The 12,264-nt window shown below is 54.9% G+C and overlaps 1 protein-coding gene across 1 annotated transcript in view; it reads left to right on the top strand.

Moving 5' to 3' along the window:
• The first annotated feature begins 2,407 nt into the window (after window positions 1-2,407).
• PDGFRB (platelet derived growth factor receptor beta) overlaps window positions 2,408-12,264 on the top strand; it is a 32,556-nt gene continuing 22,699 nt past the window's right edge. Inside the window, exons 1-2 of the mRNA XM_051631428.1 lie at window positions 2,408-2,475; window positions 2,659-2,815. The gene's annotated coding sequence lies outside the window, so the exon portion shown is untranslated. The remainder of the gene's footprint in view (window positions 2,476-2,658; window positions 2,816-12,264) is intronic.

Raw genomic sequence — 12,264 nt, 5'->3', positions numbered from 1 at the left:
GTGATGCCAAAGCAGTCCAAATACCCTGGAGTGCCCCTACGTCAGTGGCTGCTGTCCTCATCAGACTCCACTACATGACCCCAAGCCCCCATTAGCAGTTGACAATGCTGATTGAGGCTGGAAATCTCAGCCTGGAGCAGCTCTGGCAGCCCACACTGCAGCTGTCCCAGCCCCGGGGGGATCACTAAGCCCTGTAAACACCACAAACGGGGGTGCAGACACCAAAAATAGAGGTGAGCAACGAAAGGGGGTGATGCAGAAGTAGCTGAGCTGCTCCCCTCCGCCCACACGCTCACACAAACGAGTCCCTCCGGCTGCGGTGCTTCCTCCGAGCTGGCCTTTCCCAGGAGCTGTCCTAACCCCAACGTGCTGTTCCAAACACAGTGCGTGGTCCTAGATGCTCCCTGAGGACGCGCAGCGCCGCCCGCCGTGTGCTTGCCGGGATGCTGTGGGCTCTCCAGGGCTTCTCCCAGCCTCCCAAAACAATGAACCCTGGTCTTTGCAGACTTCTCCTGGGACAGGGTTTTGTTTGCCTAGGTTTTCCCGGCTCCCAGCCAGGGAGTGGGCACTGGGGTCATCCATTTGCATGGGGAAAAAAGGGGGAATACATCCCACATGGAAATCAGGATGCTGTGCCCTCAAGCATGGTCCATCCTAGCTTTTCCACCTTTTGCTCACCCCAGGTAGCCTGTTCCTGGTGTGAGAGGCCCAGCAGGATCATACCAGTGAGTTTCTCCCTCTCCCACTGCTGGGAGCAGCAATGCTGTCCTTGGAGGGGGGAACTCTGCCAGGAAATAACTCTGACGAGCTCTTTCCCAGCAGCCCCCATGTCCCCACACAAGGACCTGTCAGGCACATCTTCATCCCTTGGGAAAAGTGTCAGGAAGAGCCATGTGCACAGCATGTTCCCTCTGCTGCCTGCCCCCCATATGAGCTGCTCTCACGCTCACTGGCTCCTCTTCTGCACAAGAGACCAGCACAGTTCCAGGGATGCAAAGAAAACATGGAGATAGTGGGCAATAAGCAGCAATCTCTTGGGCTTATGCAGGCAGGGAACCATTAGCTGTGCCCCTTGTGTAGGCACTGGCAGAGTGAGGCAGGAAGGGATGAGTCTTCCTTGCAAACAAGCAGGGAACACAGATTTCAGCAGTGCTCTCTTTCTGGGAAGGCCTTTTTCATTCTTGGAAATTAAAAAACAAAAGAGAAAGACAGAAAGGTATCTTTACAGGGGAGTCTCCTTTTCCAGGATACCAGGGTGTTTTTGAAGTTGTTCTTGGTTGGATCAGGCAAAAGCTCACCCTAAGATGGAAATGGTGGCAAGAACTGACTGGGCCAAAGACAGTTTTGATCCAGAGAGATTCTGCACCTTGTTACAGTGCCAAAACAAACTGCAAAAAATATCCCCTTTTAGACAAACAATGATATTTTGCCTATTAAGAGATTCTCATTAATGTTATTTGAACAAGGTATGGAGAGAATTTAAAGCAGGTTCATCAGTTGGCTTCCACGCCCCACAGGGCAGGAGGGGTCCTGGACATCTGAGATGATGGCATGGCTGAGCTGGAAAGTCCTGCCACCTCTCCCAGCTCCATGTCTCTTGGCAGCCCAAACGGCTCCAAGTCCTCAACAAAACTCACCCTCTGCCACAGCACCCCAGTTGCATGAGAGTTTTTTTCCCCCCCCCCCCTTTTCCAAGAGAAAAAATAAAACAGGACAGGGAGGGTGTGTTGGTGGTCCCTGAGCGGCCTGGGGTCAGCAGGGTGGGAGGCAGAGTGCTGGCACAGCCCGGCCTGGGGAGGAGTCCAGGGGGAATATTCAGAGTTGGTTCAGTACAGGCCCTCTTTAATAAAAACATGAGTCAGCTGCTGGCGTGGGCAGCGGATTTTCTAAACATCCCCTCATATCCTGAGAAAGGGGAAAAAAAAATAAATAAAGAAAATGAAAACGGGGGGGGGGCTTGATGGGAAGGGGGTAGGGAGGAAGAAAGAAAGAAAGTAAAAAAAGAAAAACAAAAAAAAGAAATCAGGGGAAAAGGCCAGAATTGAAAGCAGACACAGGGAGAGAGCAGCTCCTTCCCTCCAGCTTAAGGAGGCGAGAGCTGGGCTGGTTCGGGCTCCTTTTGTTTCCCGTGAGCCAGGCCCTCGCCGTCCCCCTCACCCGCAGCCTGCAGCAAAACTCCCCTCTCCTTGCAGCCACTTTGCCTTCTCCTCCTTTTTCATTTCTGGTCTTTTTTTCCCCCCACCGCTCTGGTCTGCTGGGCTTGCAGCAAAAGTTTTGCTCTGCGAAGGGTCCCCGCAGAGGGTGGAGGGAGGAAGTCGGAGGGACTCTGCTCCTCATTGGCGAGGCAGCCTCCCTCCTCCTCCTCCTCCCGAGGTCTCTTTTATTTATACACGCACACACACACACACGCGTGCACATCCCTCTGCTCGGGGCTCTGCTCCACACCGGGGCCCAGGCAGCTGGATCCCCTCCCAGGTGGGCTGGGGGCTGCCCAGGGTGCTGCTGAGATGCACTAGAAGAGCAGAGCGAGGGCTTGGCTGCAGCCCAGCCCTGGCACAACTTTGCCTCTCCTTTTTTATTTGATTTTTGTTATTATTATTTCCCCCCCCCTCCTCCCCTCCACTTCGTTTCTTCCCTTCCCTCTCTTTCTCCTTTAAGTGGAAAAGCCTGGCCAGCCGGGGAAGGCTGGGAGGGCAGGGACAGCCTCGGCAGGCAGCAGATAAAGAGTGTGGAGGAGGAGAAGAAGGAATTTCGGGGCTGCCAGAGCCTGTGGGACGTGTGGCACCAGCGCTCGTCCGGTGGGACCCTGCCCAAGGTAAGCCCTTGTGTTGCCCACCCGGGTTCCAGCTTGTCTTCCTGCTCTATTCCAGCTCTCCAGCTGGGAAACCTCGTGCTGGAGGTTGCACAGACCCTGAGGACTCTCTCTCTGAGTCAGCCCAGCTGCTCTGGAAGGGGCTTTGCTCCCTTGCAAGGGGCTGGCACCCCAAAACACTCCACTGAGGTGCTGCTTGTTGGAGAGCAGCCAAGCTCTGTGGCATCCCGTGGGAAAAGCTGTCCCATCAGCTCTCGGCAGGTCCTGGGGTGGGATTGCTGTGGGGAGCCAAGGGGATACTGCAGTCATAGGGGAAGAGGGGGGACTCTATTGCAGACACAGGAGGGGAGACAGCCTGGTCAAACCCTTCTAGGCATGGATGTGGGCAACCACTCTGCTGTCCCAAGAGCCCAGGAGCTGAGGGTGTCCACCAGGTCTGGAGTGAAGCTATGTAGGCTCAGGCAGCTCTGGGGACAGGGAGTTACTTGACCTGTGAGGCTTTGATGCTCACCCTGGGACCACTGTGGGCTCAGAGCATCCAGCTCCTGCACTCACTTGCTGACAGGGAGACTTTCAAAGCAAGATTTGGGGTGGGAAGGGATGTTGTGCTGCTCCTTCTTTGCCCCAGAGCACCTGGGATTTCTCCTAAAACAGCGAGCAAATAGCTAAAGGTCATCAGTTTGGTGTGCAAACTCTGCCTGTAGGGGCTTGGCAGTCCCAAATCTTTTCAGAGGATCTCCGCTGATGACAAGAACCACCAACACGGAGCCCTGGTGCTTCCTAGGAGCTGTTGAAAGTTGGCTGAAGGGTCATTTTCCTCCAACACCCTGCAGGATAAGGTGCCTGAGCCAGCGGCAAAGATGTGGCTCTATCTGGCAGAGGGCATGTGCCAGGCTGGCTCGGAGGAAGAGCCATCAAGTAGCCACCCAGTTGGCAGCCAGCCCTGGGCACAGCCTGACAGAAGGCTTGAAACCACTCCTTGACTTTGATGTCACCAGGCTCTGGTGTGCTGTGGCAGTCAGCATCTGTGGGCAGTGTCCCCAGGTCCAGGAAATGGCCTCAACTTGGTGCATCCAAAGAGGCTGATGTCTGGGAGAAGCATCAAGTCACACCTGCAGCACACAAAGGGCTTTTCTCTCTCCCTAAAACCATCTGCTGTGTCCTCCAGCTCAGCAGCGTGAAGGGTCCTTGCTGAAGGAGCCCACCTGACTACCTGCCCTAGGCTCATCTCTTGCATCCCCATGCAGGGCTGGGAGTTCAGGGTGCCTGTGGTCTGAGCAGGGAGCATGGTCTGAACACCAGCATGGCCACCTGCAATGCTGCACTCAGGGAGAGGGGTTGGCCAGGGCTTGTTGTCCCAACCTCTGGGCATTTCCACTGGAGTCCCACAGGTCCTGAGCCTGGGCTTGGTCCTCTGCAACTTATGGACAAGGGCACATACTGAGTTCCAGGCTGACCCCTAGCCAGGTGTGCAGCTGATGCACAGGCAGATCCAGGTGGAGTTGGATCCCAAGGGTTCCAAGAGGAGTCCAGCATCAACCAGGCACCAGGGAGCTGTGACAGTGTGCTGCCAATGGGAAGGAAATATTAAATGGCTGAGTGTGATCTTGGGAGCTAACAGCCCAGGCAGCTTGGACAGTGGGAAAGGAAGTGGGGGCTATAGTGGAGACAAACCAGACCGCAGCGTGATGCAGGGAAAGCCGCAGCTCTTCCCATGGGATGTGCCAGAAGGCGCGTGGCTGGAGGCAGAGCAAACAGGAGGACTGGAGGGAGTGGGTCTTCCCCAGCGAGTGATCCTGAGTGCTTCAGCAGGGATGCACATGGAGTGGAAAGTTTTGGAGGGAGCCAGAAGGGTGATCAGAAGCCCAGAAGAGTCTGCAGAGAACTGGGAGAGGGTGGTGCGGCTCGCTGGCCCCTCGGTGCTCTGGGGAGGTAGCACACACTCTTCATGCCTGGGAAAGGTCACTGCAAAGAAGGAAGGTATCTTTTAGGGGAAATGTCTGTAGGTTTGAAGACATGAGGCTGGGTGTCTTCAGTTCCACAGGTTTCCAAGGACATGTCAGGCAAACCTCTGGCTGGGGAGATGTGAGCACTGCAGCATGAGCTCTTTCAGCCTCATTTTTGATGGGTCTGTGACAGGATTTCCAACATGTTCAGACCAAGACTGAACTACTGTTGGGTAGAGGAGAGCACCAAGCCCTTCTCCAGGGCTAGGGAAGATGAAATTGTCTTAGCACCAGAGGAAAGCTGAGGTTAAGAAGTGCTCTCTAGCTGCAAGAACAGTGTCATGCAAGAAGTGACCATGTCAGCTGGCCATGGCATTGCCCAAATGATGAACTAGTGTGACCAGCCACTGCTGGAGGGTCTGGGCAGGGACTTCTGTGGTCCTTCAGGTCTGTCTGACCCCAGTGTCTGACGCCCTCCTGAAGCAGGATGGGACTGCAATGGTGTTCATAGGGTCAGGCTCTCATGAAGCATCTTCCCAAGATGCAGCAGCAAAGGACACGGAGCAGAGGAGCTGTGTGGTGAACGAATCCCTTGGGAGCGCAGCCACCGGTGCTGGCAGGGGGTGCTGCCCTTGACCCAGAGCTGGAGGGAGCTGGGGACTGCAGGGGCTCAATGTGTCCTGTCACTGTGAGGGAGGATCCGGGCCCAACACTTCATGGAGTTTGTTTGTTTGTACTTTAACCAAGGGAAAGAAATCCCCTGGAGAGGAGCCGCAAGGGGAGGGTATAGACCGGGTATTGTTTCCTGAGAGGCTGGAGTGGCTCCAGGAGGCTCCTTCCGCTCCACCAGGCAAATTGGGCATAACAAGGCTTGTTTTAGGGGTGGTTGTTTCCCCTCCTTTCCCCTGTTGCCTAATTAGGCTCCTTGAGCCAAGCACACCTCTGCCCTGCTCCATTCCCACTGGGATGCCTGCTCCTGGAAGTGCAGCACTTTCCCAGCAGCACAGGGGACACAGAGCAGACCCAACTGGGACAGGGACACATGCCATGGATGCACAGAAAGGTGTTGGGATGGGTCATGTTATGAGCGAGGGGGTTCCATGGGTCAAATGCCTCCCACCCTGATAGCAGGAGACATACAGGGACACGCTGCCCCTCATGCCCTGCTTTGTCCTGGGCTTACAGCTGGGACACAGGCTGTGCCATGCCTTGGTCTGTGGCTGTACCCTTCTCCTGCAACCACCAACCCACAGAGCCTGAGGACCACAGCGTGGAGACCCTGTGTTGGGAGCAGGGAGATCACAAAAGCTCCCACAGAAGGGCTGCTGCTAGGAAAGGCAGGTTGGTGCAGTGAGGGGTGTACATTCTGCACCCATGGATGGACTTGTCCTCTCCAGGGCATGGCTGCAGAACCATCTGCTCATCTGTCTCTGCTGACACCCATTCCAGGCTCTTTCCCAGGCTCAGCAAGAGCTGGTGTGTGATGGGGCTTGCCAGAGGCCGTGAGGTGCAGGACCTGGGAAGGGTGGGAAAGTTTAGGGATATAACCAGGGCACTGCCAGGCTGTCAAACCTTGGGCTGCAAACCAGGAGACAGATGGAGTAGGAGGTACCTTCTCCCTGCTAAAGAAGGGAACTTCTCAGCACGTCCCCAAAGGCAGCACCAGGGCTGCTTGGGGGGACGAGGCTCCCAAAGCAGGGACCCTGCCCATGGTGTGAGGCCCCATCCTGCTTGTCCCTCTGCCTTCCCCCTCCTGGCCCATCTACCACGCAAAAGAGTCTGTGACTGAAATCTTAATGCTACCGAGACGCAGTAATTGGCACCAATTAAATTGCTACATTCATGTTTGAATTGCTTTAACTGGCGAGACACACTGTCTTATTTATACAAAAAAAATATGTTTGCTTGTGGGTTTGTCTGAACCGGGGCCAGCAGAAAATACACCATTTTGAGCTCTGCTCTCTGAAAGCACATTCTCCTCTCTCAAACTAGAAGTCACCTCGGTTTCAGCCTTTGCTGAGGGAATGGCTGCAGAACAGAAATCCCACTTTGCTCGGGGCCGAGCGCTGCTGGCATCACAAGAGGGGTCCCTTCCTCTCTCCTCACAAGCATCTGCCAAGTTTCCCTCTGCAGCCTGGGACCTGTTTGGGAGAATATGGTCTCATTCAGGAGCTCCTGGTGTGAGGAGCAGGGCTCAGTGCCCATTTTAAAGCTGGGCTCAGGGGGTGCTGGCAGCTGCCAGCCCCAGTGCTGAGTTCTGCCTCAGCTTCTCCTCTGGAGGATCCATGGGGATTTGGGGGCAGAGGCTTTTTTGCTGAGCATGGGTGCAAAAGGGAGTTGATTTTTGCTCCATGACTGATGGGAGAGGAACTGATGGAGGTTATAAAGGACACTGTGTGCAGGATGGCAAGCATGGCTGGCCAGAGCACACAGGAAGAGGTTATCCAAGAGAGAAGCAATCCTGCTTGTGCAACCTGCACGTGGATGCACAGGGAATATGTTTGCTTTCTGCACCCCCCCAAATCTCTGTCACTGCCCCCAGGTCCTACTGTTACAAGGAGGTGGGGGCTAGACCCTCACGGTGTGTGATACCCCAACTTGCCAGCAGGCAGGAGGGGTGGCACAGGGTGGCTGTTCCCAGTGTTGCAGTTGGGCCATCTCTGCAGTTCTGGTGCTGGGTGCCACCACCCTGGTCTTCCTACCCCACAGGTGACCTTACAAAGGAGGGGGCAGGATCAGCCCCCAGCAGTAAGAGCTGCACCAACAGCTGCACTTTTCTCCCTCTCAGGAACCCAAAAGTAGCAGGGCCAAATCAAACACAAACCCCCTCTAAAAACAGCTTCTGCCCTTTGCATCCCAGCACTGCCCAACCCTGTCCTCTCCCACCCTGGCCACACTGACAGGCACCTCTCTAGGTCCCACAGATGGGGAAATGTGCCCTGACCACAGAGCTGGTGAGCACCTAATCCCAGTCACGAGAGCCTAAAACTCCAGAACAAAGTGATTAAGCTCGGGTCCCTCACAGCCAGCCAAGAAGAGAAGAGCTGATGCATCCGTGCAGATTCTCTCCTCCTTGACAGCAGATTCATGTCTCAGGGGAATTTTCAGAGGAGGATCAGGTTGCTCATCATTCACTGGGGTATTTAGGCTGACGAGACCACAACACTCTGACTGTTCTGGGGGCTTTGAAAGCTCCTACATCATACTAGGACTCAGGATGGCTATTTTTCTCCTCCTGCCTCCATTGATCTTCCTTTGCAGCTGATGATTAGTGGTTAATTAGAGCCAGTTGGGACCTTTGGCTTCAGTCCTGGCCCCACCATAGCAGCCACCCTCAAACAGTGATTGTGAGCAGGTGATGAAGATGCTGACACGCTGGGGCTGTTTTCCTCATGGTATATATCTTAGCAGAGTGCTTCCCTTGAGTGGCTGTGAGAAGGCAGACACAGCTTGCTGCCAGCTATGGAAAGTCCTGGGGATGCCAGGACATGGGATGAACAGCCAGGATGGTGCCTAACCCTTGGTCCCACATCAGCTGCTTTATTCTCCACTCTGCAGGAGGTAAGGAAAAGCAGATGGGTTTGTTCAGAGAGGCCAGCCCTGCATGCTTGGGAGATGGGACCCCTGAGTATGCCAGTTTTTGGAGTGGAGGGGCCAGAGGTTTTGCTTCCTGGTTGGAGGGGTCAGCAGTGAGTGATGCAGGGAGCCATGTGGGTTCTGGCCTGTGGTTTGGGTGTCCCATAGCCACATCCATAATTCATGTTGCTCATGTGCTTTTGAAGCAGCATGGTGTGTTCTCCTGAAAATGTCTTTGCTGTCAGGAGAGATGGAGAAGTTGGTCATGGGCAGCCCCAGGGTCTCTGTTGCATCCTTTAGAGCTTCCGACTGGAGAAGGGTACTGGAAAAGGCTGAAACCCTCCCAAGGGGCACATCTGTGCCTCCCCTGGGCAGAGTGTCAGTCATCACCCTGTGAGGAATGAGTCCTAAGGCTTAAGAGAGCCCTACTTCCACTCCTGCCATGAGCATCCTTAGTTGTGCAAAACTCCAGGGCTGTGCTCCAAAATGCTGGTGAGGCTCCAGACCTGCCATGGCCCTGGCACCCACCATGGCCCTTGGGAGACAAAGAGGAGCAAGATTCGGGTGAGGAGTAGGTTGTACAGCAAGGCACAGCCAGGCACCCCATCGCCCTCGCTTGGCACGTGGCAGCTGCTCCTCCCAACACCCCCATCCCTCCTTCCTCAGCCCCAGGTCCTCACCTAGGGTTTTCCCACAGCCTGGGCCAAGATCCCAGGCTCTGGGGATGAGCCCCACCAGCCTTGGGGCTTGGCCTTTCCTCCAAAAGCGGAAGCGGGGGAGCATGCGCAGCCGAGAGGGCCACGAATACCAACACTCGAGGCTGGGGGATTATTTATAACTCTGGCACCTCTCCAAACAGATGTTTCATTTTATTTTGAACTTGCACTAAATAGGTCACTCGTTTCCTCTGTCTCCCATGGGCTTAAAATGGAGGGGGAAAGCGGGGGGGATTAGGGGTGAGAGAGTAGGGCTCGCCGTGGTCCCATGTCCCTCTGTGCCAGCTCCTCGCAGGGTGGGCAGCCTGTGGTGGGGTTTTTTATTTGGTTTGTGTGCATGGTCATCACTGTTGTCCCCCCTGTGCTGGGAGAGGGAGGATGGCTGCAGCTGAAATGGGACTACGTGGGGCTTGTCATCCCACCCCATTCCTCACATGGCTGACCCCAGGGCTGCTGAATCATGCTGCCGGGGCTCAGTGTGGACTCGTCATCCTCCCCAGCAGCCTCCCCCCTGTTTTGGGGTCACAGTCTGAGTTTTCAGCTTTCTGACAGATGCTGTCAGAGCCTGTGATAGCCAGTGGCAGACTGGCCTGGAGGAGGCTGGCTGTGCCAGCTTGTGTCCTGCCATTTGCTGCAGGACCTGTGCCCTCATGGCTGCACAACTGCCTCCTCCAGGTGCCATCAAAGCTGAGAACCAGGGTCTGGGGCCCTGGGCAGGGGTTCTGGTTGGGCCAGCCTTGTTTTCTGCAGCAGAGGCAGGCAGGAAAGCCATCTCCACCTGTGGGCATGGTAACTCTGAGCTGCTACTGCCACAGAGGTGGCATCTGCCCCTGCTTTGACCATGTAGAGCATTTGGTCCACACCAGGGCTGTGGCTTTAGTCACATTGTCTCAGACCAAGTTGCCCTGGTGAAACCACTCAGAGGGTTCACATGTTAGCGATGCTGCCTGTGAGTGCTGGCAAAACCTCAGCTCTGCACGACTCAAAGAAACCCCCAAACTCAGGCACCCAGGGCTCTTGGAAACTCTGTCTCAACAGTGTCTGGGTACGGCCTCAGGAACCCCTTGGTGCTGGCAGGTGGCCAGGCAAGGAGAGTTTTGCCTGCTGATGTTCCTCCCTTGGGCAGGGATGGCCTGTGGGACCCCAAAGACTCCCCAGCCCCTCTGCCCCTCAGCCTGGTTTCAGATTTCCTACCTCTGTGTTTTATCAGCAGCTGTTTATGGGCCCGGGGATGACAGGCTCCCCATGTGTGTGCCCTGCCTAATTCTAGCCATGTGCTGGGAAAAAAGAAAAAGGGCTCTGTGATGATAATCTGGCCTGTGAGTAAACGCAGTGTCATGGGAGCCAAGGGACCCCAGAGGAGAGATGTTGCAATTCCGGATGGTTCCAGCCAAGAGAAAAGAAGAGGAAAAAAAAAACACCAAAAAAAACACAACTCAACAACCCACTCAGTTTTATTTAGATTAAAGGGTGGGAAAGAAGCAGTTGAGGAGGCTGGGGGGAGGGTGGCAGAGGAAAACAGGCCAAGCCAAGGAGTTTCACTGCCGGACAAGCAAGGCTTGGGTTTCAGGGATCACCAGCCTTTGCTCAGGGAGCGTTTTGCATTCAAAAGCAGGGGGCTGTGCCCTGCCTCCCCAGCCAGGAGAAGCCCTTGCTCCCTGGCTGTGTGCAGCATTGATCATGAGATCTATACGGGGCTTTTTTCATTGCATACGGGCACCCATGATCTCACTTAATGACTCAGATGCGCTTAGACAAAGAAGAAATAAAGTGTATTTTACTTGCCGTTAATTTGCACCAGATGTCCCTGGCCTGCTTGGCAGGACCATGGGGCTGGCGAGCATTGTAGGAGTGCCTGGAAGCTCAGCCCCAGCAAGACAAGGGGCTAGAAATAGAAAGCTGGAGGAAGAGAAAGGACTGGTGGCTGTGTGAGAGGCCTGGCTTCCCTTCTCCATGCCTTCCTTTGCCATGGGAATGCTGGTGCCAGCTGAGATGCCCTGGCAGGCTGGGATGGCAGCTGGCACCTCTGCCCAGCATCACTGCAGCATGGGGGTTTGGGTAAGGGGAGCAGGGCTGGGGCAAAAAAGCGAGGTGGGGCAATGGATGCAGGAGTTGCCCCTCAATATCCAAATGGGATTTGCTGAGAGGGGGCTGTGCACCCTGATTTTGCTTCCCCGTGCACCAGCTTTGCAGGCTGGTTTCCAGTTCCCACGGTTGTAGGGGTGCTTGTGGTGCTCCCATGCTGGTTCTCTGCAGGGCATTAGTGGTTGTGGAGGAGAGTCGGGAAACATCCCTGTATGTGTTTAAAAGATGTGTTGATGTGGTGCTGAGGGACCTGGTTTAATGGTGGGCTGGGCAGTAATGGGTTAACAGTTGGACTGGATGATCTTAAAGGTCTTTTCCAACCAAAATTATTTTATGGTCTATGTGTGCTCAGGAGGAGGCCAGTGGATCAGGAGGATTCCTTGGTATGGATACCCATCTGTGTAGCTCTTCCATTGTTTAATGCAGTTGCAGGGCTAGAAATGGCCCTGTCCCATATGATCCATGTTTGGGGATGGGCAGTGCCATGGATGCTGGTGCCAGCAGTGGCTGCCACGCACAGAAATGCTCTGCCATGAGCACTGCCCCATATGTGTGCTGGGTGTGAGCACAAGGGAAAGGGGCTCAGAGGTGTGGCAGGTCACACTGAGTAAAGTCAAAAGAAATTCTTGCCTTGTTACCCACAAATAGTCAAGACTGAACCTACGCAAAATATTTTGGGCATTAGCAAAGGCAACTTTATCTTACTAGCATCCTTAAGTAAGAGATAAGTCTGAAGGGGGAAATAGTAATAAATCAATGAGGCCTGGGGATGTTTGAGTGTCTTAGCAAGGCACAGTGAGGTGGGGAGGAGTGACAGAGATGGCTGAAGGAATAGTCCTCCCTGAATGAACATGGGACCATCCCCAGAAGAGACTGGATGCAGCTCTTCCTGGTACCCAAAACTCTGGGGGTAGCCCTGCCCCTGCTGCAGGAATTCCTGTCCAAGGTCATCACCCGCAGAGGCATCAGTCCCCAGCCACTGCTCACAGCAGCGAGTGGGGGAGTGGGAGAGGAGGTGGAGAAGAAAGCTCAGCTGTCATCAGGTTTGGGATGCAGGAAGAATGGGAGCGGGCTGCTCTGGAGAAGCTACAAAGTCATGAGATGGGGAATCATGAGACTTGAATCCCGG

Source organism: Apus apus, chromosome 13 (assembly GCF_020740795.1).
Source record: "Apus apus isolate bApuApu2 chromosome 13, bApuApu2.pri.cur, whole genome shotgun sequence".
In the NCBI taxonomy this organism is placed as follows: Eukaryota; Metazoa; Chordata; class Aves; order Apodiformes; family Apodidae; genus Apus; species Apus apus.
This window is presented reverse-complemented; position numbering and strand designations above follow the sequence as displayed.